A 9,239-nucleotide genomic window follows, 5' to 3' on the forward strand; every position below is an offset into this window, starting at 1 on the left:
GATAATGGCACATTCAGCAGTGGTAATGTTAGTCAATGTCAATGAGAAATGATTAGATTTAGTCTTGTTGGCGATGGTCACTGCCTGGTACTTGTGTGACATGAATGTTACTTGCTACTTAGCCATCCAAGCTCAAAAACAGGTATTTCTAAATTGTTTTGCACATGGACATGGACTGCTTCAGTATCTGAGGAGTTGCAAATCATATTAAACATTGTGCAATCACCAATGAACATCTCCACTTCTGACCTTTCGATGGAGATGTCATTGATAAAGCAGCTGAAATGGTTAGGCTTAGGATGCTACTCTGAGGCACACCAATGAAGATATCTTATGATTAAGATGGTTGAACTCTGACAATCACAGCTATACTTCTTTGTGCTTAGTACAAACCTAGGAAAGTTTCCCCCTGATTACCACAGACTCTAGTTTTGTTAGAGCTCCTTGATGCCACACTGTCTCAAATATGGATTTAGTGTCAATGGGGGTCACTCTCACCTCACTACTAGAGTTCAACACTTATCCATGTTTGAATCAACACTGTAATGAGGTTAGGAGCTATGTGGCTTTAAAAGAGGCCAAACTGAGTGTCAGTGAGCAGGTTTTTTTCTGAGTAATTGCAGTCTAATTGTCTGACAACAACATTTTCCATCACTTTGTTGATAATCAAAAGTAGACTGATGGGACAATAATTGAACATGGATTTGTCCTGCTTCTTGTGTACAGGTCATACCTGGGCAATTTTCCACTGGATAAATAGTATATTGTAACTGTAATGAAATAGCTTAGCTAGGTAAGTCCTGGAGCACAAGTCTTTAATGCTATTGCTGGAATATTGTCAGGGCACATAGCCTTTGCAATATCCAATGCCTTAGCAATATCCAATGTTCCATCATATTATGTGATATAATTTAAATCAGCTAAAGACTGATTTCTGTGACTTTGGGGGCCTCTGATGCAGACCAAGATGGAACATCCACTCAGCACTGGCTAAAGATAGTTGCAAATGCTTTAGCCTTGTTTTTGCACTCACATTTTAGCCTTCCACATCATTGAGGATGGCGATATTTTTGGAGGCTCCTCATTTTTTTTTGTTTGCTTACCCTCAATGTGCATTTGTTGGTGAGATTTGGAAGAATCTCTTACAGAAGAATGAAAAACGAAAACAAGAAAGTACCAATGGAGAAAAACAATATTATTGAATGTGTAAATTTAGTCCATCAGCATTTCATTCTTGTTGAGCTGTTTTTCAATTTCATTCTCTTTTGTGAAGCATTTGAATTTTCATTTCCTCCTGAACACTCAAACAAGCTCTGGGAATATGTTATCATTTTTAAATTGATAGGTATTGCAATGACAAATTACTGATGTCTTTATATCAAAGCATTGTATTATAAATGCTGAGGGAATCAGCATACTCCCGTAATATCACAAATTGACAACATCCCTTTTTAATTGTCCTCACCTGTCTCACACACTGAGGGCAAATAAGAAATCCATTCCATGCTCAAAGATTATTCTTGTTAGAGATGCAAATCCAAAATTTATAAGAAGTGTTGACTACAGTGAATTTTGCTAAACAATTGAAGTTTATCACTCAATAAACCTACCATAATTTCATTCCTTTGTTAACACTTCAATGTGGACCTCAACATGTCAGTCACATAATGAGGAACGAGATGAAGAGTGAAGCAAACAGCAAATGACTGCAGAATTATAGATGTGTACACTGTACAAGGGCTGCTGTGATGTTCACTCTTGCTGATGTTGTATTTTGAAACATGAAGTCAGCATTTAAACAGGAAGTGCTAGAAACAATCATCAGATCCGGCAACATCAGTAAAGAAAATAAAGAGTGAATTGGCTGAATTTTACTGACTATGAGAAAATGGGAGGATATGCAGGCTTGTAAAATTGCAATCCCCAACACCGTTCCATCGTCAGGGCATTTTACCAACAACAAGACTGGTGGCTTGTCCAAAAGAGGTGGGGAACTAATTTCCATAATGAAAGTACTTTGCAGGGTCATTTTAAGATACTGTCAACAAGGGAATGGTGCTGCCTGCTAAATAAAGGCTGTCTCCCAGCCTTGACACAATGTCTTGTGGGCCAGAGAATGGATTAAGGGGAGGGAAGGCAGGCCCCAAGATGCATCAGAAGGTTTTCTTCTCTGGCCCTTGATCTCATGAATTTACTTCCTTGTGTTCAAAGTTTGTGAGAAGATTTGTGATTTACTTCCTTATGATTCTGATGTCTCATGCATTCCTCTAGTAGTGACCACTACCTCTCGAGGTGCTGCTCAATTCTTAGAGCTGCCAGTTCTGTGACTGAGCCAGCAGCACAGAAAGCCTTGCTGTTGTTCTTAATTGGATGAGTGAGTCCACAGAAGCCAATTAATGGCAACCTATGGTAAAATCTTTGAGTAGTCACATCTTGTACCCCCATGTCCCTCACTCTGCTGATAAAGTTGAGGTCCACAATTCAGACCAATGAAAATTCTGATGAAAGATGAATGACTGGAAACATTAACTTTAATCATCTCTCTCCAGAAGCTGTTTTACATGTTGATTACTTGCAGCATTTTGTTTTTTTGGTTTCAGATTACTAACATTTGCAGTTTTAGCTTATTAATTAATTAGCATTCTTATTTTTATTGAGAATCATGGAAGGGAATTCATATTTAACTATTTCATCAGAGTTTTTCAGGGAAGCAAGAAGCATCATGGATAAAGAGGATCCTATAGAAGTGGTGCACTTGGATTTCCAAAAGTTATTTGGTCCCGTGCCATATCAAATAATACTACATAAAATCAGAATTCATGGTATAGCTGGCAACATAATAGCATAGATCATTGATTAGCTAACAGGAAACAGAGAGTAAGCACAGATGTATCATGTTTGGGTTGGCAAGCTGGTGAAGTAATACGAGGACCAATGCTGGGACCTCAAATTTTATAATCCATAATTTGGATGAAGGAAATGAATATATGATGGCTAAATTTGCTGATAACTCAAATATAGGTGGGAAGGTAGGTTGTGCAGAGGACATGAGGAATATGCAAATATATAGTTATTAAATTAGATTATATTACATTACATTACATTACAGTGTGGAAACAGGCCCTTCGGCCCAACAAGTCCACACCGACCCGCCGAAGCGCAACCCACCCATATCCCTACATTTACCCCTTACCTAACACTACGGGCAATTTAGCATGGCCAATTCACCTGACCTGCACATCTTTGGACTGTGGAAGGAAACCGGAGCACCCGGAGGAAACCCACGCAGACACGGGGAGAACGTGCAAACTCCACACAGTCAGTCGCCTGAGGCGGGAATTGAACCCGGATCTCTGGCGCTGTGAGGAAACAGTGCTAACCACTGTGCCACCGTACGTTAGCTGACCAAGCAAACTTTTATCATGTTCTTTGATGCCATTCAATGAGTTTAGGATCAAGACAGACTGATCAAGGAGAAAGCAAAGCCAAGAGCTTTCTGCAGGCTGAGACCTCAATGTAATTTTTTTTATACATTCATACTAAATATTGTTACATATGGTAACCATAGACCAGGCTCTGATATAATAGTTCTATTAGATAAGGATGAAGTTATCTTCTTTGTGTCTTCATATCAATGTGCTCTCAATACTTGCTCTCATTGCAGAGTGTAGGTTAGTCTACTGCAATCTGTTCCAGCTCCGCACACAGAGTACTATTGATGCTCAATGATGCGCAACTCAGAGGCATTATTGCAAGGTTGCTCTAGGGTCCTGAAAGCCTTCTGCAACTGGCAAAAATATTATGGAAAACTGTGAACTGTTCCACATTAGCAGGAAGAACAGAACTATTTAAATAGAAGGAGTCTGTAGAATTTTGAGATACAGGGGATCTGGGGATCTTGGTACATGAATCTCAAAAGTTAGCAGGTAGGTATAGCAGATGGTAGGATGGCAAATAAAATATTGATATTTATTGCAATGGAATTCAAATAAAAAGTAGGGAAATTTGGTACAGTCATACAGGATGTAGGTAAGAACACATCTGTAATATTTAACGTTGGTCTCCTTACTTAAGAAATTATGTCATTGCATGACAAGCAGCTTAAAGAAGGCATATTCATCTGGTTTCTGTGAAAGATGAAGAGGTCATCATATGATAAAAGGCTGAACACATTTATCCTGTATCCACTGGAGTTGAAAAGAATGATACATGATCTTATTGATGCATATAGGATCCTGAGGGGATTTGATAGAGTGCGTGCTGCGAGGATGTTTCCCCAAATCTGAGGAACTACATCTCGGGGATAGGTTTGAAAAGTATCCTATTTAAAATGGAAATGAAGAGATTTTTTTTCTGTCAGATAGTCATTAGTTTGTGGAATTGTCTTCCTCAGAGAACAATGAAGTTGAATACCTTACTGAATATTTTACAGGAATTGTGAATAGACAGGTAAAACACAAACCCTGTTAACCTGTGGAAATGCCATTTATCATCTGAGTTTAAAGTGAAAAGGATAACTTAGTTTGGCTGAAAACCGTAAAGTGACCTAGGTTTACTGATAAACCAGATCACAGGTAAATCTCTGTTTCCTGATTCACTAGCCTGTGCCTTTAAGCAGTTGTCTAGGTTTGAATATTAGGAAGGACATTGTCAGACTCAGAGACAAGGGCAACAAACTAAAAGGAGCCCAAGGTTTGAATGGAAGCAAAACTATAAGAAAGACAAGGTTAATTAAATAAATTGGAATTCACCAAAGTGTTGCAATTCTGGTTCTCTTCAGCTAAGTAGAATTAATTCACCCTGTGCTTCCTCATAACATCTTTTTTTAATACATGTGCATCTTATATATAAATATTTGAACAACAATTTATATGTTTTCATCCTACAGCATTCCATTAGTGTTTTCCTCCTTCTAATAACTAGAAGATAATGCAGTCAGTATATCATTATTTTAGCATCATTGCAGATCACATGCTTGCCAGTAACTGATGCCAAAATTGTGGTTGAAAAAAGGGATTGTGTTAGCAATAATTTCTATTTTACAAGAAATTTCTGAATTTGAAGATGGGATAAAACAAGGCTATAAACATATTGATAACATCTTTCAACATATTGCATTATAAAATGGTTTCCTTGTAAATGACTTCTATTTATATTCTAACATTCTGAGGGAGAGTAGCTCCATCTTTGAAGAGATTAATGTATTTGTCTCATCTCTCTACAATCACAGATTGTACACCAGTGGAGACTAAGCTCATCACATGGTCATATGGTATGGTGCCAGGATTCCAAACCGTGTTCTAGTGCCACTACCCAGAAGGGACCCATGCTGAGTTGTAATTGCATTCAGAGCTGGCATATTTGCAAATGGCTGACTTTGTTCTCAAAGCAATCAGTTGTAAGCTGGCCAAGGATAGAAAGAAGAGGTCTGAAATTTGGAAGCTGCCTTCTATGAGTTGTATAAAACTATATTTAAACAGCAGATATCTTTTGTTGCGATATTTGCCATACATGAAGATTATGAAAAAGGGATTTTTAAACAAATCTTTATAAATATTAATGGAACAGCATAGCTTAGAGGAATAAATTATTTACAAAGGATATTTGTCATGCTGCAAACCCATCAGGGTATTATTGTAGAGCTTAACTCCTGAGCTCTGGGTGCAGGAGAGAGAACCGAAGCTGGGTAATGAGTTCAGTTGGAGGAGTTCCTCCTATTAATGTCCTGTGACTACATATCACTCATTACCTTGTCTCCCAGATGAAAAGGGGATTTTTAGCTCGTCATGACCTCTTAAATTCATGGGTTTTGCCAACATGGTCCATCAGCTTTTTTCTATTCATTCATGGGATGTAAGCATCATTGGCAGGCCAGCATTTATTGTCCAACCTTAGTTAGCCTTGAGAAGGTGGCAGTGAGCTGCCTTCTTGAACCGCTGCAGTCCACCTGCTATAGGTCGACCCACAAAGCCCTTGGGTCAGGAATTTCAGGATTTTGGCCCAGCAATGGTGATATATTTCCAAGTCAGGATGGTGAGAGGCTTGGAGGGGAACTTGCAGATGATGGTGTTCCTGTGTATCTGCTGCCCTTGTCCTTCTAGATGGAAGTGGTAGGGGGTTTGGACGGTACTGTCTAAGGAGTTTTGGTGAATTTCTGCAGTGCATCTTGCTACTGAGTTGTGGTGGTGGAGAGAGCAGATGTGGTGCCAATCAAGGGGGATGCTTTGTCCTTAGTGTTAAGCATTTTGTGTGTTTGTGCTGCACCCATCCAGGCAAGTGGGGAGTATTCTATCACACTCCTGACTTGTGACTTGCACATAATGGACAGGATCTGGGAGTCAGGAAGTGAGTTACTCACTGCAGTGTTTCTAGCCTCTGATCTGTAGCCACTATATTGATGTGGTGAGTCAAGTTGCGATTCTGGTCAATAGTAACTCAAGAGTGTTGATAGTGTGGGATTCAGTGTTGTTAACACCATTAAATGACAAGGGGCAGTGGTTAGATTTTCTTTTATTGTCCAGAGGTTGTTGCATTTGAAAATGGACTGCTTCTGTATCTGAGGAGTTAATCATGGTGCTGAACATTATAATCATCAGCAATCATCAGCAAACATTTCCACTTCTGATATACGGAAGGTCATAAATGAAGAGCTGACGATGGTTGAGCCTAGGACACTACCCTGACATACCCTGCAGAGATGTCCTGGAGCTGAAATGACTGACCTACAACAACCACAACCACTTTTCTATGTGCCAGGTATGGCTCCAACTACAAAAAAATTGCCCCCTAATATTCATTGATTCCAGTTTTGCTAGGGCTCCTGTTGCCACACACAATTGAATGCAGCCTTGATATCAAGCGCTGTCACTCTCACCTCACCTCTGGAATTTAGTTCTTCTGTCCAAGGTGGCAAGGAGGTCAGGAGCTAAGTGGCCCTGATGGAACCCAAACTGAGGTCAAATATATTTTTCCCCTTTTGTTGGTTCCCTCAGGACATGCTAAAGACCTAATGTAGTAGCTATGTCCTTTAGGACCCACCCAGTTCAATCAGGAATGCTACTGCCAAGCCAATCTTGGTGGTTGACACTGAAATCCCCCATCAAGAGTATATACTGTGCCCATGCCACCCTCAGGACTTCCGCCAACTGTTGTTCAAACTGGAGGAGTCCTGATTCATCAGCAGGAGGTTTCCTTTCCCATGTTTGACCTGAAGGCATAAAACTCATGGGGTCTGGGGTCAATGTTGAGGAATCCCAGAGAAACTTCCTCCCAACCTGTTGCTTGACTAGTCTGTGAGACAGCTCTCTCAACTTTGGCACTAGTCCCCAGATGTCAGTGAGGAGGACTTTGCAGAGTCGACAGGGCTATTTCTGCCCACGTCCATGCCATTGATGCCAGGTGGGCCATAATTTCTTTGTTGAGACTTCGTAGTGACAGATACAACCGAGTAGCTTGCTAGGCCATTTCAGAGAGCAGTTGAGTGTCAACTACAAAGCCTAGCTATGTTCTTTATTTGCTTTCTGAGAATGCGGGTGCATTGAAAGGCTATCATTTATTGCCCATCCCTAGTTGCCATCCTGAATTGCCATTGAGCAAGGTGTGGTGAGCTTTTGATTTTAAACCACCGCAGTATTCAAGTTTAATATGAATCACAGGATGATTCAGTATTGTAGCACAAAACAATTTTGAATTACCAGGAGCAAATATAATGTTTATGAACTTTCGTTGAGATCTAGGGAAGAGATAATACAGAATGGAAAAATACATAAAGCAAAAATTAAATTCAGTGGCTCCTGGTGATATTAAAATTTTATATCAAATTATTCTCTATAATTCAAGCTCATAATCTTCAAATTACTGAGGTTCTTTCATATTATTATTTTAGTTCATTCCTTTCTTCAACAATATTTGCCAGTGTTCATGTGCATCATGTCCCAATATCCTTTGATCCTCCTCTGGTAGACAGGCTTTCAACGATGTGGGCCCTAAGATCTGGAAGCCTTCCTACCTTTCTATTTCTTCAACATGATAACTTTGACCAATTCCTTGTTCATCTGCTATCATATCTCCAAAGCAGGCTTGATGTCAAACCTTGTTTGATGACACCCCTATGAAATAGTTTGTGATGTTTTACAATGTCATGTGAATAAATGAATATGAGTTGTTGCTTGATAAGACTTTGCTTTCTGTGATCGAAGCTGAATGTAATGCGTAATAACCTGCTACAGTACAAATAATTGCTGCTACAACTACTAGACAAAATACCAAAATGATATAGATTTTTAAAAAATTACTAGTCTAAGAAATGTGGGTGTCACTGACTAAGTAGAATTTATTGTCCATCCCTAATTGTCCTGAATGCAGTTAAGAGACAAATATATTGCTGTCGGTCTGGAAACACATGTAGGTCAGACCAAGTAAGGATGGCAGATTCCAGTTTCCAAAGGACAGTAGTGAACCAGGTAGGTTTTGATTACAATTGATCGAGGTTGCATTGTAATGCTGTCATGTAATCTCAGTTTGATGTCATCATGCTGTGGATACCAGTGTGCAGTGGGACTTGTAGTACACCACAGCACTCCTGTAATCTAATGATTCTGTGATCTTAACAACTTCTGTGAACATGGTCTCTTTTGGTGATCCCTTCTTCCCAACTTCCTCTGTAGCATTCTGTGCTGCTCTATGGAGCCTCTCCTCATTCTCCCAGTCAATGTGAACGTGTCCTCCCAGCCCTCCCAGGCAAGAAAGAATTGGCTTGAAAACAAATCTTTAAGCCACCAAAAGCAGTTCCTCAACAGCAGCCAGACCATTCCCTGGAGATTATTGTTAAATTGAATAAATATGAGAAAGTAGTGAAAGCACATTGAATTGTATCAACGGCCAGGAAAAATAATCAGCGGCCCAACTTATAATAGCTGATGACCCCATTAAATAGCACTGATAGGGATTTACCATGCTAGTGAATAACTTGTCTGCTCCAGGAAGTTAAGCAAAAACACAAGATGGAGCTTGGAGCTCCAAAATGACAGCTGATTGACATAACCTACAGACAGTAGCAACTCGACCTACGAACTTAATCCATTCCGGGATCCAGTTCGCGAACTGAAAAGTTCGCAAACTGAATCAATTTTCCCATTGTTCGGATATTTCCGGAGTCTTTTCTCTTTTTTGTCTCTTGGAGGTTGGTGATGCCACAAGAAAACGATCCAGAGAAACTTGTTTTTTTCTTTGTTGCAGAA

The sequence above is a fragment of the Chiloscyllium plagiosum genome, unplaced genomic scaffold, assembly GCF_037043375.1.
Source record: "Chiloscyllium plagiosum isolate Xiang-an unplaced genomic scaffold, Cpla_swu_hap1 HiC_scaffold_4, whole genome shotgun sequence".
Lineage (NCBI taxonomy): Eukaryota > Metazoa > Chordata > Chondrichthyes > Orectolobiformes > Hemiscylliidae > Chiloscyllium > Chiloscyllium plagiosum.